The 16,772-nt window shown below is 41.2% G+C and overlaps 2 protein-coding genes and 1 pseudogene across 2 annotated transcripts in view; 2 read left to right on the forward strand and 1 right to left on the reverse strand.

Annotated features, from left to right (window-relative positions):
• The window catches only part of LOC143661327 (uncharacterized), a 128,461-nt gene that overhangs the window by 97,492 nt on the left and 14,197 nt on the right, over positions 1-16,772 (forward strand). The window lies entirely within an intron of this gene.
• Positions 1-16,772, reverse strand: part of THNSL2 (threonine synthase like 2) — a 101,182-nt gene that overhangs the window by 57,862 nt on the left and 26,548 nt on the right. The gene's annotated exons all lie outside the window — the stretch shown is intronic.
• On the forward strand, positions 737-2,320 carry LOC143661323 (E3 SUMO-protein ligase PIAS2 pseudogene; annotated as a pseudogene).

A 16,772-nucleotide genomic window follows, 5' to 3' on the forward strand; every position in this document is an offset into this window, starting at 1 on the left:
TCACAGCACTGCCTCTATCCTATCTATCAAATCTTAAAAGCAAGACCCAAAGGATCAGATTGTTTTGAAGTAACTAAACTACATCCCAGAACAAAGGTTGAGGATAATTATAGGAATATAAAAGTAGTTACCACACAAGGTAAAATTTACAATGTTTTGTATCCAATCAAAAATTATCAAACATGTAGATGAATCCTGACAATATTATGCTAAGTGAAAGAAGCCAGTCACAAAGGCCATATAGTGTGTGATTCCAATCATGAAAAGGGTTTTTCTCTGAGGTGACAAAAATGTTTTAAAATTGACTGTGGTGGTGATTGCATATATCTGTGAATATACTAAAAATCATTGACTAGTGCATTTTAAATGAGTGAATTTTATGGTATGTTAATTAACCTCAATAAAGTTGTTTAAAAAATTACCAAGTGTGCAAAGAGACAGGAAAAAGCAACCTATAATGAGGACAAAACTTAGTCAACTATACCTTCTGAGAACTGACATAGATATTAGAAGATGAGGATATTTAAAAAGTTATATATTTCAATTTCATATGTTCACAAAGTTGAGTAAAGCAATGAAAGATATTTTTTAAAAATTTACTTTAAAATTCTAGAGATGAAAGTTACTATTTCTGAGATTTTTTAAAAAATTCACTGGATGGGATTCAAAGCACATTAGAGCAGAGCAGGATGGTGCTTGAGGAGGCAGCGGGGGCAGTGCCTGCGGGGGGTATTAAATGGCAGATTTCAAGGAGTTGAGGAATGTGGTTTCTAAATTTTAGATAGTCTGAACTACAAGTGTTACTAGGCTTTGCTGAATGGAATAAAAGTGAGTGCAAGCATGACCTCCTGATGAGGGCTCTGTGTTCATTGAAAAGTAGCTACTACCCTGCAGTTCAGATTAAAGTCAGAGAATCATATAGATGCCGATACCCACTCTTAAAGGGCTTTCTGATTTTTCCCACAATAAAATCATCAGTTTTCAATTTGAATGGTAGCTCATCACCTGTAGAACCTGTCTTGGCTATAGCTGGAATCCATTCATTGCCTTCCACTTCGTTACATCTCACTCAGTCTTCTCCTATTGGTTCTCTTCTGCTTCAAGATATTAAACCCACATTTGAGATGCAACAGCCATCTCCCACAATTCCTCCTCTCCATCCTGATGTCCCGTTAAAAAAACTACCCTTTTATGATGTCCTTGACATTCTCATCAAGCCCACAAGTTTGGTTCGAAGCAGTATTCAGTGATTTCAAGAGAAGCTTTTTTTATTTTTGCTCTGACACCCCATGTTAGAGAGAGATGCATTTCAAGAGATTTTTTTGCTAGGCGGTAGGAGAGATTATACAGGCTAGGTTCAGCTGAGATTTCACATGGCAGAAACAAGTTGTCCATAAGAAGATAATTATCCCAACAGTATATGTATAAAAGTAAATGGTGCCTGGCTACGCACCACCTTCTAAAAATGGAACTGAACAGAAGTATCTCAGATGCCCCTTGAATATTTTATCTTAAGTTAGGTTATCTTCAGCTGTTCAAAATCAGATTTCCATTTTGTGGGCATCAGAAATTTGAAAGAATTACTCCATATCTTTCTATTTTGTACAATAGCTCACACCAGCCATGTTATTACAGAGGTTAAAAAATGAAAGATATTAGAAACCCTGATCATTCCCAAGCACTAATTAAAGAAAATTTACTGCAAATCCTGATAGTGAAATTTCTACAACTAGCCTTCGGGTACCCTTGATATATCCTTTAGGAAAGATGAGACTGACAATCCCATGCCATGCAGTGACTTGTATATACTTGCAGTGTTTTGATGCTGCCCTTTATCTACAAATGAATGAGAAGAAGCCCACCTGGGGTTGTCCTGTATGTGACAAAAAGGCAGCCTTTGAAAGTCTGATATTAGACAGATTTTTATGGAAATTTTCAATGACTGTTCTGATGTGGATGAGATCAAAGTCCAAGAAGATGGTTCTCGGTGTACAAGACTGGAGCTATGAAAGTATCCAGCCAACTATGTACAAAAATAGAAACTTGTAGTGCCTTCAGCAAGCCTTGTTCAGTGACTGTAGCCAATGAGGCAAACAAGAAGAAAGTGAATGTAAGTGACTTAACAATAGGAAGCCCTTCTGATGAAGAGGAAGACTCTCTTGCTAAAATGAAATGCATCTTTATGTCAGAAACACAAAGCAGCCTAACTAAAGGGGTTCTCATGTATCAGCCATCCTCTCTAGGGTGACTTTGGTTGATTCTGCTGCTATTCCACCTTCATTATCAGAGTACTTAGTACCCATTCCATCACATGCCAATATCAAACATGTCATCAGATTTGCCAGGAGATCAAAGAAGAAATGTTATTAATAATCAATTGCAGCTCAGAACATCTTCTGATACTGTGCAACAATGAATACAAAAGCAAGTAAATAATTTATTTAAAAAAAAGCAGATTAGACATTTCAAAAGCAAGGGTTAGTGAATTTCCAAAATGAAACACAGAGATAAAACTTTTCTTTAAAAAAGAGTAATTGTGAGCTGAGGAGCAACTTTAAGTAGCCTAGTAGAGGTGTATTCGGAGTCCCAGAAAAAGTGTGAAAATTTGACAAAAACTGTAAACAAACAGATCTGAAAAGCTTAACAAACCTCAAAGAAACATGAAGAAACTATACCAAGGTTCATCATAGTTAAATTGTTCATTATCAACAATAAAGAGAAACTCTTAAAGGCAGCCAGAGAAAAAAAGACATGTTACTTATGAAGGAACAAAGATGAAGATGACAGCTGACTTCTTGAGAGAAACTATGGAAATATGAAGAGTGGAGCAATATCTTTAAAATAAGGAAAGGAGAAAACCTGTCAACCTAGAACTATGCACTAGTGCTAGCAGGTGCTCTCACAAGAAAAGAGGGGTGAGAGACGAAAGCCCTAGCAATGTGGAGAAATCCAGTTTTATAGATTTTTGTTCCTTTTGTAATTTTTATTAACTATTTTACTACCCTCCCTTTTTCTCTCCTTTGTGATGCTTGATCATAGATAACTCACTCAGGTTGGGTTGATTGGCCCCCAGGTTCTGTTTATTGCTGTTCTTCTCAGAGATGTCTTTCTCCTTGTGGCCTGACCACAAAAGGAATTTGCACTTTGCTCAACTACCCACCACCCTAATTCTAACCCTGCCTCAAGCCATTGTGCTTGTCATCCTAAAACCTGCCCATCTCTTTTTCAGATGTAATTTTATTGAGATATATTCAAATACCATACAATCCATCCAAAGTATACAATCAGTAGTTCACAGTGTCATTGCATGATTGTGCATTTGTCACCATAATCAATCAGAACATTTGCATCACCTGAGAGTGCTAATCTGAAAGGATTATGTACTCTAGATGAGCCATGTTTTAATCCTAATAGAATCTTATTGGAGTAACCATTTCTTTTAATCTCTATTTTCACCATTGTATGTTGGGAATTCGATTAGATTATCTCCACAGAGATGTGACACACCCAATTGTGGGTATTAAACTTGGATTAGAGGGAGATGTGACTCCACCCATTCCAGGTGGGTCTTGATTAGTTTTACTGAAATCCTTTAAAAGAGGAAACATTTTGGGGAGATACACAGAACCACAAAAGAGCCACATGAACCACAAGAATCCACACAGCCAGAGACCCATGGAGATGAAGGAGGAAATGCTGCTGGGGAAGCTTCATGAAGCAAAAAGCCTGGATACAAAGCTAGCGGATGTTGCCATATGCCTTTGAGAGATAAACTCTGAACTTCGTCGGCCTTTCTTGAGTGAAGCTAACCTCTTGTTGGTGCCTTAATTTGGACATTTTTATGGGCTTACTTTAATTGGGACATTTTCACAGCCACAGAACTGTAAACTAGCAACTTATTAAATTTCCCTCTTTAAAAAGCCATTCCATTTTGGGTATACTGCATTCCAGCAGCTAGCAAACTAGAACAGATTTTGGTACTAGAGAAGTGAGGTGCTGCTGTGGTTTGCAAATACCAAACATGTTGGAATGGCTTTTTAAGTGGATAAGGGGAAGATTTTGGAAGAGTTGTGAGGAGCTTAGCAGAGAAGGCCTAAAATGCATTGAAAAGACTGTTGGTTAAAACATGTACTTTCGGGATGCCTCTGTCGAGGCCCTAGACAGAAATGAGGCATGTATTATTGTAAACTGAAAGGAAGGCAATCCTTGTTTTAAAATGGCAAATAATCTGGCAAAATTGGTGAGTGGCTTTGGCTGGGAGGCAGATTTTAAAAGCCATGAACTTGGATATTTAGCAGAAAAGATTTGTGGAAAGTGCAGCCTGGCTTCTCCTCACAGCTTATAGTGCAATGTGATAGGAAAGAGATAAGCTGAGAACTGAACTTTTGGGTACAAAGAAACCAGAAATTGATGTTCTGGAAAATTCTGGGCTTCCAAGAAGGAAGACCCCAGAAAAAATTGCACCACCTGAGGATTTAACCAAATGTGGAACCAGTCAGCCATTTCAGAAAAAGCCAGAAGTGGAAATGGAGTTATCGAGGAAGGATTTGTGGAAACTCCTTCTGTCTGATGGGTAAAATCCTTGCTTGCTACATAGAAAGCCAACAAGAGTGCTGTGGAACCTGTATAAAAGGAATCACTGATAGTCTCAACTTGGGGGTGGAGGGTCTCAGAAAAGGGACATGTGAGAGTAAAATAACTTCAGAGGCATAACTATAAAAGCTAAAGTCTAAAGTCAAGAAACCTCAGGCTAGGAGAGTGGACCCACCCAAGTACTCGGAGAGGGTGTTTCCCCCAAACAGAGGAACATGCCACCTCATTGCCATGGAAGAGTCATGCTGCCTCAGGCCTTAGAGAGGGTGGAGCATGTTCCTTGGGGATTGGGGAAAGCCTGGCTGCCACCACATAGAGGGGTTGAGCATGTGTCCCGGAGATGGCAGAGAACATGCTTGGAGAGGGTGGAGCTGAGAGAAAGGTGGTCTCCACAATGTCCCCCAAGGTTCCATTCAGAGAGAGGTAACTTTCTGTGTAGGCCCTCAGAAAGGGTGGGACTGCTGCTTTCTAAAACCCTGAAAATAAATTATTCTCAGACTTTGAAATCTAATGGAGCTTGCCCTGCAGGTTTTCAAAACTGTTTGGGCTGATGACCCCTGTGTTCCTTCCAATTTCTCCCTATGGAAATAGGAGTATTTATTGTATGACTATCCCTCCTTTGCATATTGACAGCAAATAACTCATTTTGAGTTTTACAGGTCCAGAGCCAGAGGAGAACTTTACCTTAGGACAGACCAGGCCTGTAACTGACTCTGATGAGACTTTGTACTAACTTTAACCTTGTATTGCATTTGCATTATTACTGAAATGATATAAGGTTTTCTGCTATTGTGGTGGAATGAATGTGTTTTGTATATATTAAAAACATGTCTTTTTTAGGGTCCAGAGGGTGGAATGTGCTGGTTTGAAAGGATTTGTCCCCTAGAAAAGCCATGTTTTAATCCTGATCCAATCTTGTGGGAGCAGGAATTAGTTCCCATGGCAATCAAAAACTCTGCCAGGAGGCAAATGTTGCAGAAATTGCCACTTGCCAGTGTGATCTGTGGCATTTATTTCATTCTTGCACATTCATTTAGCCACTCAACAAACACATCTTGATGTCTTCTCCCATCAGCAACTTGACTAAGCTGCAGATAGGCAAATAAAAATAAAGCCCCTGTCCTCAGGAAACTTACAAGTAAGAAAAAAAAGAAAGAGGAGAAAAGAAAACAGAAATAGAAATATCATTCCAAACCTCAGACCAATGTATCCTGGACTCAATATTATGGTTCATTTTTCTTAAAAGTTGAAATCCTCCTCATAGAGCAATAGGCTAAAAGTAAGCAGTTAAAATTTTGCTGTTTCAGGTCTTTTTGTGTGTGTATGAGAACTTTATTTCTTAATTAAACTTCAAAAATGTACTAATTCAACCTGAATTGGAAGCACAGAGGGAAAGATGTTAATACAGGGAGCTCCCAAGATTTTCCCTTCAGTCTCAGACCCAACAGAACCTTAGGTTGTCTGTGTGCTTTCTGGCTGTGAAACAGAATAGCTCAGGCTAACATTTTGAATCCTACTACTCTTTGTAAACTTGACAGCCTCAAAAACCATACAAAGGATTTGATGAGAGACCAATTATTACGAGGTGGTTCTGCATGTTTAGAGAGTTTGCACATTTGTAGGGAAGCACCCTGAAGAGAGATTTACAGCAGTTCTTCCTAAGGGTTACTCTGAAATCCACTATTTATAAGGAGATCAAGGCACTTTTTATATTAATGGGTCCCCTGCTCTGCTGGCTTCCATGCCCATTTCCTTGAATTTGATATGTATGGATCCCCCAAAAGATCACCAATCCACTTGGGAGATTGATGGAGTCTGGCTTCTCAGCTTGCATCCATGTGACTGGACAGGCTGGACACTGGACTTCAGTAGTTTGGACCGTGACTTCTCTGATTCTCACCTGGAGGACCTCTGGGACTTCCTTTGCCTCACTATGCCTTAGGGTTCTCACTTCCAAAATGGGTTATAAAGTGTTGGAAATGGGATAATTCATCCACTATGCTGGTAACATTAGCATTCAATGAATATAAGCTGTATGTGCAGCTGTGACAGTGAAGGACCTGCGGGAGAGATGGCGGCCATTGGGAGCCCTTGTGAGATGATTAGCCTCCATCTAGATCTGGAGGAGATGGCAACAGCTGTTCTCATCTCCATGGTTGGGAGCTGGGAAGGGGTGAGCTCCTCTTACAAGGAAATCACTGCCTCTTTATAAGAGAAATAGATGAGTACTTTGTGAAAATAACCAAATAAAAAGTACCTCTCCATTACTCCTTCCCTTCCCACCACTCTTCTCAGAAGTAACTAGTCAGAACATGCACTTGATGATTTTATCTACACCAACATGGGGGTATGTGTGCTTACATATACACAATCTTTGTTATTGGGGCTTTTACTACAAGTGAAATTCATCTATATATTTTTTCATAACTAGCTCTTGTTACTTTAACAATACATTTTTGGAAATATTTCCAAGTCAGTATAAATATAACTTCCTCATTCTCTTTAATAGTTACAGAGTAATTCAAATGATGGGTGGACCATAATCTATATAATCAATCCACTACTTATGGACATTTAGGTTATTTCCCTCTTTTTTCTTGTTGGTATATTAAACAACACTACAAAGAGAAAATCAGCATTTAGGTGAATCCTCCAAGAAACCTAAGTCTAAACTTCTGGGCTAAGGATCTTCCAAGCCACATATCCTTGAAATAGTTGATTAAATGAGAAGATGCTACATGGGATTCACTTCAATTTTTAAAATATGCACTGAACCCAGACTGAGCTTCAGAAATTGGGGAATCCCATCAGGTAAGAAAAGCCTACAACTGGGGTCAGGTGACAAGGCAGGCTGAATGTATTCTGCTAAACAACTTCCATCTGGCTTTTAGCTGTTTCTACTGAGCTATCTACACAGATGCCTGGTTTGGTCCCCAGGATTTTAAGGACACCATGGACAACTGACATTGCACAAACAATATACTAGGAATCGAAGAGGGGCTGGGGGAGGGGAAGGAGCACGGCACCTATAAAGGCAAGTACACAAAAGCTATAACTGCATTATTATTCATGCCTTCTTTCATCAAGCATAGATTGGGAATATCTACGAGTTAGGGACCAGGAGAATCTTGTTGGGAAGACAAAGATGAACGTTGTGTCTTGCCATCTAGCACCTTAACAACTTAGAGGAAGGAGGACATCAATCCAGGGGAGAATGCAATTAAGCATGGTACAGACAATAAGATTGGCCTAGATACTGGATTGGGGAAGGAGAAGGGAAGAAAAAATACCTCTGGCTGTCTGAGTAGAAGAAGAGAAGTGTGATGGCTCTCTTCTCCCTATATTGCCCACCTCAATGGATGGCACCAACCTCCCCATGTGTGATGATATCGTTCATGTATCAACCTGGCTAGTTGTCTAGTCAGGCAAGTGCTGGCCTGATTGTTACTGTGAGGACACTTGATTACGTCAATGGTTGATCACATCTACAACCAACTGATGAGATTGCCTTCAACAATGAGAGATGTCTCATTCAATCCATTGAGGGCTTTAAAAGGAGAAGTGATGATTTCAGCAGTCAGAAGGGAGAATTTTCATCTCTGCATCAGTCAGCCAGCTTCTCCTGGGGAATTCATCAAAATCTTTCATTAGAGTTCCCAGCTTGCAGCCTGCCCTATGGAATTTGGATTTTTCTAACCACACAGCCATGCAAGACAGTGCTTATAAAATCTCATAATATTTATATTATATATATATAATTCTAGTTTGCTAGCTGCTGGAATGGAATATATAAGAAAAAAGGGGAATTTAATAAGTTGCTAGTTTACAGTTCTATGGCCAAGAAAATGTCCCAATTAAAGCAGCTCTATAAAATAAATGTCCAAGCTAAGGCACCCAAGGAAAGATACCTTGGTTCCAGAAGGCTGATGATATTCAGTGTTTCTCTTTCAACTGGGAACATGTATTTCTCTCTCAACTGGGAAGACAATGGTGAACATGGCAATGTCTCCTAGCTTCCTCTCCAGGCCTCTTGCTTTATGAAGCTCCAATGAGCATTCACTGAATGCTCCCCTAGGGGCATTCTCCTTCTTCATCTCCAAAGGTCACTGGCTGGTGGACTTTGTGGTTCTCTTGTCATTCTGTTGTGGTTCTATAGCTTTCTCCTCATTCTCAAAAGGAACTCTCTCCAAAATGTCTCCTCTTTTATAAGAGTCCAGTAAACTAATCAAGACCCATTGTTCTAGTTTGCTAGCTGCTAGAATGCAATATACCAGAAAAGGAATGGCTTTTAACAAGGGGAGTTTAATGAGTTGCTAGTTTACAGATCTAAGGCCGAGAAAATGTCCCAATTAAAACAAGTCTATAGAAATGTCCAATCAAAGGCATCCGGGGAAAGATACCTTGGTTCAAGAAGGCCGATGAAGTTCAGGGTCTCTCTCTCAAGTGAGACGGCACATGGTGAACACAGTCAGGGCTTCTCTCTCGGCTGGAAGGGCGCATGGCAAATACGGCATCATCTGCTAGCTTTCTCTCCTGGCTTCCTATTTCGTGAAGCTCCCCGGGAGGCGTTTTCCTTCTTCATCTCCAAAGGTCGCTGGCTGGTGGACTCTCTGCTTCATGGTGCTGCAGCATTCTCTGCTCTCTCTGAGTCTCTCTGAATCTCTGAATGTTTCCTCTTTTATAGGACTTCAGAAACTAATCAAGACCCACCCAAATGGGTGGCAACATTTCATCACCTAATCCAGCTTAACAACCACTCTTGATCAAATCATATCTCCAGGGAGATGATCCCATCACAGTCCCAAATACACAGCATTGAATAGAGACTATTCTACCTTTAAGAAATGGGATTTATATTAAAACATGACTTTTCTTAGGGGGCATACTTCCTTCAAACCAGCACACCCATGTAGACCCATGGAGCCATGCCTCCATCTAATTAAATTTAATACCCATAATTGATTGAGTCATATCTCCGTGGAGATAACCTAATCAAGCTTCCAACCAATAGTACTGAATAGGGACTAGAAGAAACATGTGCTCCTACAAGATTGATCTGGATCAAAACATGGTTTTTCTAGGGTACATAAATCCTTTCAAACCAGGGTGTGTGTGTGTGTGTGTGTGTGTGTGTGTGTGTATCCTCTCAGTTCTGTTTCTCTGGAGAGCCATAATACATCATGGTAATCCAAGCTGGGCCCCCGGGCTCACCTCCAGTTCATCACATTCTCTCAGGCCCGCATTTGAGAGGTCTCCAAATGCCCCAGTTACAATGAAAGACTATCTCCCCAAATTCATACCCTCCCAGCTACTCCCAAGTTCAGGTTCTCAGCCTCTCTGCCAGAATTTTTACAGGAGTTTCCTAACATGTTTCTCTATTCCAGATTCCCTCACCTCTGGCCTATCCTTCCTGTGTCTTGAGAGCAGTATTCCAAAATCGCAATTCTGAACATGTCACTCCTTTGCTTAAGAACTTTAGCTGACTTCCCATCATGTAGAATAGCAATATCCAAAATTATCTCATTAGCATATCAGCTTCACTATTTTGTTTTTGTCCTATCTTTTAGCCTTCTTGTGCCCCTCATTCAACATGCCCTCAGACTCTCACTCTGTCTTCCCCACTCTGCTCTGTATTGGTGGAGTTTAGCTTATAAAAACTACATTTTCTAGACTGCTTTGTCAGCTCCTTTCTGTTAGGATCTATATTATGACAGTAACCTAGCCAGTAGGAAACTGGAAGATGAACATAAGAGATCTTCCTTCTGCAGCCATTGCAGGAAATTACCAGAGATTGCAGTGGAGGCAGTAGGAGTGCAGTGGTTCTAGTTGACAGCTGTGTGAACTATTTCCAATAGTTTAAACCCTGGACAAGGTGGCGCCATTTTATTGGATCCAGAACTGTAGATGCCAGCTAGTTCCAACAGCGCAAAAGCAGGTGTTGACCCCCTAGGTTTTAGCCCAGAAGCATCTGCAGCTCTAAGACCCCAACTTCCAACACATTGGTAGTTCTAGTTTGCAAGATACCGGAATGTGATATACCAGATCTGGAACAGCTTTTGAAAAGGGTAATTTAATAAGTCATAAGTTTACAGTTCTAAGCCCATAAAAATGTCCAAATTAAGGCAAAAGCAAGAGGTTACCTTCACTCAAGAAAGGCTGACGGATCTGGAATCTATGTTGGCTGGGGAGTCACGTGGCTGATATCTGCAGGTTCCTTCTCTTGGGCTCCATGCTTTCAGCCTTTGTTCCTGTGAGGGTTCCTCACTTTGCTTCTCTGGGGCTAGCTTTCATCTCCTGGCTTCCCTTGACTCTCTCCAGTTCTGGCTTGCTTAACATTTCATGGTGCCATCTGCCAGGCTCCAAGCATCTCCAAACATTCATGTCTCTGTTCTCCAAGTATCAGCATCTGTGTCAGCTCTGCTCTGAAGTTTCTGTCAGCTCTATCATTTCTGATTCTCCAAAATGTTTCCTCTTTTAAAGGATTCCAGTAAGTTAATCAAGACCCCACCTGGAGTGGGTGGAGTCATATCTCCACCTAACCAAAAAGTCACACCCACTATTGGGCACGCCACCTCTCTGGGGAGATAATCTAATCAAATGTTTCATACTACAGTATTGAATCAGGATTAAAAGAAATTGCTATGCCCACAAGATTAGGTTAGGATTAAAACATTGTTTTTCTGGGGTACATAATACTTTCAAACTGGCACATTCTACCCTCTGGACCCCCAAAAAACATTTTTTTCCATTTATAAAATATATTCACTGCATCAGAGTATCACAGAGCCTTAAACCATTTCAGTAACAATACAAAGACAATACAAAGTCAGAAACAGTACAAAATCTTATCAAAGTTAGCTACAGGAATAGTCTGTCACAAGATAAAAAATTCTCCTCTGACTGTGGACCTGTAAAACTCGGAACAAGTTATCTGCTGCCAATATACAAGTGAGCAACAGTCATAGGATACATATTTCTATTTCCACAGGGAGAAATTGGAAGGGGCACAGGGGTCACTGGATCCATACAGTTCCAAAAACCTGCAGGGCAAACTCCATTAGATTTCAAAGTCTGACAGTCATTTATCCTAGGGGCTTTAGAAAGTAGCAATTGCACCATTTCCAAGTGTCTATGCAGCGGCCCTGTTCTCTCCGAACATTGGCATGGAGTTTGCATCCTTGGGGTGCCACTGAGGAGATCACCCCTTTCTTGGCTCCTTCCTCTCCAAGCTTTGAGGCTGCACCTGGGCTCTCTGCCAATTCTGGGGCACACTTTTAACCTCACCAGAGCAATGAGGTGGCAGCCAGGCTCCCCCTGATCCCCAGTTTATGCACTCCACCTTCTCTGAGGCTTGAGGAGGCACAACTCTCCATGAACAATGAAACAGAAGGCCCATCCTCTGCTTTTAGGGAAAACTCATCCCTTCCACATGTATGGGTTTGTCTGCTCTGCTGGCCTGAGGCTTCCTGGCTCCAGACCTTAACCTCCATGGTTCTGCCTCTGAGGATATTTTTGCCCTCACTTTGTCCTTTTTCTATCCCTTTTAGTCCAGACAGGCAGTGATTCTGTTTATACAGATCCCACAACACTTGGTTTTCTATGCAATACGCTGTGATCATGCCCATCAGATAAAGGGATTTTCCACAAATCCTTTTTGGATAACTCCATCTCCAATCCTGGCTTCTTCTGAAATAGCTGACTGCTTCCATGTTTACTTAAATCCTCACGTGAGACCCTATTCACTGGGGTCTCACTTTCTGGAATTTCAGAATTTTCTAGACCATCAACTTCTGATTCTTTTGCACCCAAGAGTTCAATTCTCAATTTATCTCTTTCCTCTTGCATTTTACTATGAGTTGCAAGGAGCAGCCAGACTGCATTTTCCACATCTAGTTTGGAAATTTCTCCTGCTAAATATCCAAGTTCATCACTTTCAAATTCTGCCTTCCATCTACAAAGAATGCCTTCCTTCCTGTTTTCAATGACACCTTAATCACTTCTGTCTAAAGCCTTATTAGAAGTATCCTTACAGTACACATTTCTACCAACAGTCTTTTCAAAGCATTCTAGGCCTTCTCTGTCAAGTATATCACAACTCCTCCAGAATCTTCCCCTTATCCATTTAAAAAGCCACCCCAACATGTTAGGTATTTACAAACTGCTGCAGAGCCCCACTCCTGGTACCAAAATCTTTCTAGTTTGCAAGCTGCTGGAATGCAATATACCAGAACTGGAACAGCTTTTGAAAAGAGAAATTTAATAAGTTACTAGTTTACAATTCTAAGCCTATAAAAATTAAGACATCAACAAGAGGTTACCTTCACTCAAGAAAGGCCAGTGGGTCTGGAACCTATGTTAACTAGGAAGTCACATGGCTGATATTTGTGGGTCCCATGCTCTTGGGCTCTGTGCTTTCAGCACTTTGCTTCTCTGGGGATGGCTTTCATCTCTTAGTGTCCCTTGGCCCTCTTCAGGTCTGGCTTGCCTAACAGCAACATCTGCTGGGTTCCAAGCATCTCCAAACATCTGTGTCTGTTCTGCAAGTGTCAACTATGCTCTGAAGTTTCTGTCAACTCTGTCATTTATGATTCTCTCCAAAATATTTCCTATTTTAAAGGATTCCAGTAACTTAATCAAGACCCACCTGCAATGGGTGGAGTCACATCAACACCTAATCAAAAGGTCACACCCACAATTGGGAGTGCCACATATCTGGGGAGACAATCTAATCAAAATCTTAACACTACAGTATTGAATCAGGATTAAAAGAAATCACTGTTTCCACAAGATGAGGTCAGAATTAAAACATGGCTTTTCTGGGGTACATAATACTTTCAAGCCTGCAAAGTATCCAATCTCCTGTGTTAATTCCTTCACTTGAAGTGCCTAGGGTAATTTCTATTTTCCTTACTGGACTCTGGCTGATATCCTATTATACTATTGGTTATATATTTTTTTCTCTGAGTTATTCCTTTAAAAATAAACAAAAAACTTGACTTTCTCCAAAGCAATAATATCCATGAAATCATAAGTTGGTATGATATGTTTCTAATACATATTACACTAAATGCATAATTATTAAGATTAATAATGTTCACCCATACACTGTCTAAAATCATCACCTTTGGCGATATATAGTACATTCTGGTAACCTAGTCTGGCATATATGATCCTCCACCCCCTCTGCCATCTGGTTGTAGACACCCTCCAGCTCTGAGTTCCAGCTCCTCCTCCTTTCTTGTCTTCTGCACTGAACCACAGGCCCTTCCCTGCAGCAACACATTTTTCATTCCTTTGCATGCTCCATTGTCTCTTCATGAAAGTGCTTGACTCCTTCTCTGACAAGAAACTTCCTTCTTGATAATTCCAACATTCTGTACATTTTTGAGGTTTTGCTCAAATCTCCAGGTAGCTTTAATCACCTTCATGCATCTTACTAGACAGTGAATCTTCTATAAGTTAAAAAGTAGCTCCAGCATGAATGTCACATAGTAGGGCAGAGGATGCTTATTGGTTGCACAATCAAGCAGTAGGTGAATCATCTGATGCCTTGTGTCTTCGGTGGGATCTGGGGTTGAGAATGGCAATCCAGGAGGGAACATAGTCATGCACATGGCCACAAGAGCACAATTTTGCACAGTGTGATCAGATGGGATATGCCAGGAAATCTGGTATTGCAAGCACCATGGACCCTGGCTCTGAGGACTCTTCTTGATGCACCATGACGTCAGGTTATTTGGTCTAGTTTAACAGGGCTTTCTAAACCAAAAGTAACCCAGAAACAAATGGCCCAAGAGGTCAATAGCCCCTGGACTTTGTCCCATCAATATTTTCTTGGAACATGCTCCATGAAAAGCAAAAAGCTCAGCTCTGTTTTAGGAGAATTTTCACGAGTGTAACCAAACTATTCCTTTAGAACTATAATGCAGAAGTAATAAAAGGTAACAACACAAGCTTTGGAGTCCAACGAACTGGGTTCACATTTCTATTTAGCAATTTCCTATCTGTGCCTTAGTTTCACATCTGAAAAATGGGATGATAATGTCTATCTTACAGTACTAGTTTGAGAATTAAGTGAGAGAGTACAGAAAAGGCACTTAGTGTTGAATTAATGGATGTTATTTTATCACCAGAAATTAATGGATTGAAGTATAAATTTCTTTGGGGGGTGTTAGTCTAGGAGTGCAGAGAAGGTGGAGGCCTAATGTGCTGGTTTGAAAGGAAGTATGCCCCCTAAGAAAAGTCATGTTTTAATATAAATCCCATTTCTTAAAGGTAGAATAGTCTCTATTCAATGCTGTGTATTTGGGACTGTGATGGGATCATCTCCCTGGTTGATGAGATTTAGTTAAGAACGGTTGTTAAACTGGATTAGGGGATGACATGTCTCCACCCATCTGAGTGGGTCTTGATTAGTTTCTGAAGTCCTATAAAAGAGGAAACATTTTGGAGAGAGAGATTCGGAGAGAGCAGAGAATGCTGCAGCACCACGAAGCAGAGAGTCCACCAGCCAGCGACCTTTGGAGATGAAGAAGGGAAATGCCTCCCGGGGAGCTTCATGAAACCAGAAGCCAGGAGAGTAAGCTAGCAGATGATGCCGTGTCTGCCGCGTGCCCTTCCAGCCGAGAGAGAAGCCCTGACTGCATTCGCCATGTGCCTTTCTCACTTGAGAGAGAAACCCTGAACTTCATCAGCCTTCTTGAACCAAGGTATCTTTCCCTGGATGCCTGTGACTGGACATTTCTATAGACTTGTTGTAATTGGGACATTTTCTCGGCCTTAGAACTGTAAACTTGCAACTCATTAAATTCTCCCTTTTAAAAGCCATTCCATTTCTGGTATATTGCATTCCGGCAGCTAGCAAACTAGAACACCTAAGAAGGTTACTTTGGAGAGGGATGGTGGAGTGGCGTGACCACCTTGGCTCAGGACGGCTGATTGATCACTCAGGCTCTAAAGCAGAGAGAAGGGCAAAGGGCAAGAGTGGGAGGATGGGTACGGGTTGGTCCAGGATTGCCTGGAAGAGAATTCTCTTTGAAATGTCAGCCTGACACTAGCTTTCTACCCTCAGGGACAAGGGTCACAGGGCCAAAGGGCCACTTTTACAGCCAAATTGGAAGCCATATGAACCAACCTTACGGATAAATTGTGTGGTTTTTTTCTTGATTACATCAACCTACAAATAATCTCCACAGCGGGCCATGTAACCCACAACTTCTTCCCTGTATGAGATTCTGTATTATAAGTCTTCACTGTGTTATAGGGGGACTCTGTGGGGGTACTAAAGGAAAGCATAGTAAGGTCTCCCTTTAAACAAGTATATTTCTAAAATATTATTGTGTAAAGTGATGCATTGTTCCTTGAATATTCTTTTCTGTATAACCTATGCGGTGTGATTCCTTTTACAATGCAAATCAGCACCTGCAGTTTTTGTTTAGCCAATTAGCACTTTTGCCCCACCATGGGGTCTTACAGCAGGTCTGGAAAATTTCTCCAGATTTCAAGTCCCTGAAGGCAGGACCCGTTGTAGGTACTGTACAGTTGTCACAGGGTGGTGGTGGTGGGGGTGGAGACAGAATAGGCCTATGTCAAACAAGGCTTGGGAAAGTTTTAACAAGTATCTATTGAAGTCTGCCCATCCTGAAATCTTACCAAAACAATTTAAAATGGCATATAGTGAAAACATAAGACTTCCAGTACTGGAGGCATGGCAGACTGAACTGATGCTGACTCTTCTGCTAACATAGCTAGATGTGGAAGTAGAAATGAACAGTTTTTAAAATATGTAGCTGAGGTAGGAGGAAGAAAACCCAGGAGCCAGAAACCCAAAGGCACCTGGAATTCAGAGCCTGCGAGCAGTGAGCAGAGGCCTTGGCACCTGCAGGTGGAAGCCGGACCTAGAAATAGACCCAGAGGGCCAGGAGCTTGGGTTTCAAGACTTCTTGAAGCAGGAGATGAATCCTCAGGCCTGCAGAAGACACAAAGTAGGAAGCGAGATACCTGGTAGGACAGCTGAACCACCAGTAAACAGGGAGCTGGAGAAATGCTACCCGCTGGTCCAGGGAAATTGGAAGGAAGCCTGTCCCCAAGCCAGGAGGTAAACTAAAAACTGGTACAGGACCAGCGGTAACTCTGGGACACCTGGAAGAAGCAAATGCAAAGTGCTTCGTCCCCCTCTG

Source organism: Tamandua tetradactyla, chromosome 17 (assembly GCF_023851605.1).
Source record: "Tamandua tetradactyla isolate mTamTet1 chromosome 17, mTamTet1.pri, whole genome shotgun sequence".
NCBI lineage: Eukaryota > Metazoa > Chordata > Mammalia > Pilosa > Myrmecophagidae > Tamandua > Tamandua tetradactyla.